This window comes from Sturnira hondurensis, unplaced genomic scaffold (assembly GCF_014824575.4).
Source record: "Sturnira hondurensis isolate 20B ecotype Veracruz unplaced genomic scaffold, ASM1482457v3 Scaffold0017436, whole genome shotgun sequence".
NCBI classification, from domain to species: Eukaryota; Metazoa; Chordata; class Mammalia; order Chiroptera; family Phyllostomidae; genus Sturnira; species Sturnira hondurensis.
Window position 1 is genome coordinate 7,358,149 of NW_028090067.1, and position 2,290 is coordinate 7,360,438.

General features: G+C 41.1%; 1 pseudogene; it reads left to right on the forward strand.

The window, feature by feature from the left end:
- Positions 1-344: 344 nt before the first annotated feature.
- Positions 345-881, forward strand: LOC119002468 (ubiquitin-40S ribosomal protein S27a-like; annotated as a pseudogene).
- Positions 882-2,290: the final 1,409 nt, after the last annotated feature.

The following is a 2,290-nucleotide window of genomic DNA, read 5'->3' on the forward strand; positions in this document are numbered from 1 at the left end:
GTGGAGCAAGAAGACCGAAAACTGAGTCTTGGGACACTTAATATGAGATTCATTAAAAAATAAGAGTGAGATGGGGCAGCTAGTGGGCTAGGGGAAAAACACAGGACAGTGAATCCTGAAAACCAAATGAAGCAAGTTCTTATAGAAGAAAGAAATGACCACTGCGTCAATTGCTTCTGAGACCAGATATAATGAGGACTGAGAGCTGAAGCGAACTGGAGATATAGCACTTTAGTGGAACAGTAGGAATAAAACCTAATTGGAGTTGGTTCCAGATAAAATGGGAAGGGACAAAAAAACCAAGAGACAATACTTTGAATATTTTTCTACAGAGAAGAGCAGAAAAAAATAGAAGCTGGCTTTTCCGATCCGCCATCTGCAGTGGAATCACCGCCAGGATGCAGATTCTTGTGAAAACCCTTACGAGGAAGACCGTCACTCTCAAGGTTGAAGCCCTGGATACAACAGAAAATGTGAAATCCAGGAGCCAGGATAAGGAAGGGACTCCTCCCGATCAGCAAATGCTGACCTTTGCTGGCAAGCAACTGGAAATGGGCCTACTTCGTCTGACCACAACATTCAAAAGGAGTCCACTCTTCATCTTGTATTGAGACTTCGTGGTGGTGCTAAGAAAAGGAGGAAGTCTTACACTATGTCCCCGGAAGAATAAGTGTGAGAGAAAGAAGTTAAACTGGCTGTACTGAAATACTAACAAAGTGGATGAGAATAGCAAACTCAGTCGCCTTTGTCAGGAGTGCCCTTCAGATGAACGTGGAGCTGGAGTTTTTACGGCCAGCCACTGTGACAGACATTCCTGGGGCACACGTTGTCCAACCTATTGCTTCAACGAACCAGAAGACAAGCCATTGTATATGGCTTAGTAAGAGGTGTGAAAAACAACAAAAAATTAGAACCTGAAAGGGAATGTACGGTCAAGGGAAGATGTTTTGTTTCTTAGGTTGAGAGATTTCACAACAAGTTTTGTATACTGGTAAAAATAATCCCATCAAAGGAGGAAAACTGATGATGTAGAAGACAGAGGAAAAGATGTCAGAAGGAAAAGCCTTGAGTGATTTAGAAGCAATATTGTTCACACAAACTGAGGATCTGGCCTGAGTTAGCAGTCCATCCATTTCACTCACGGAGGGTTGTACATATATAGGCACAGACATTGTTAGATCAATGAGTTTGGGGGTGTTTCAGGTTCAGAGGGTGTGTAAGTTTTCCAAGAAGCAGACACTGACACAGAGCGAAGAGCCTAAAACGATGGTTGGGAAGTGATGCCTATGGAAGCAAAAACCTGGATCAGAGAAGCAATTACATCACAATGTAGATTTCACTTCTGCAGTGCTGTCCAAACAGTCACTGCCAGCCCAAGTCCAAGGTCACCACTGCCCATTAGAGGAGTCCCACATTGGATGGAAATGTACATACCCTTGCGCACCACCTTGCTCTGTCATCGGCTGGAGGCCACTCAAGAAGCCCGCGGCCTCAGCTGGAAAGCTGAAATGGACCCTAAAAGCATTAATAGTTGAAAGCTATCAGCCAGCCACACACCTAGCAACTGGGCAGCTAGTCCTTTCTTGAAGGAACTACAGCAGATATAAAGAGGGGGTACACATCTTTATATCTAGTCTAGGGTAAAAAGATATATAGAAATTCACTTTTGACTACTTCCATCTTCCCAGTGAAATAATAAGCAAAGTCCTGAACTTGAGCTGAGGGAGAGAGTGTTGAAGGTTTGTGGAAAAAAGAGAAATCATAAAAGAGTTGACTTGAAGAGTATAACTATGTATATAAAAAGATTATTAGGCAGCCCTAGATTTAGTAGCGTTTGATAGTCATTGATTTAAAGCAAGAGCATCAGGAGAAGGATCAGGACAAGCAAGAATTACTAAAAAATGAAGAAAATTTTTAATGTTAGACTTGAATATGCCACATTAAAAAGCCAAGTGTCAAGAAAAATAGAGACCAATGGTTATACATGCCATAGAGATTTTTAAACTTTAAAAATTTTTTAAAATATGCTAGAAAACAGTTGACAAAAACATGGTATATGTTAACTGAACAAGAACCACATTGGCGCCTTCTATTTCCCCAGAGAAGCAATGGAAAAACATACAGAATTAAAAGTTGTATACCAGGAGATTTTTAGTTCCAAGAAATAAAAAACCCAACATGACTGGTACAAGCAATAAAGCAGATGTATTATCTCATGTAAGAATTTCTAAATTGGCTCTGAGACTGGTTAGCTTAGTGGCTCAAGGACCTGAGTTCCTTCCACCATTCC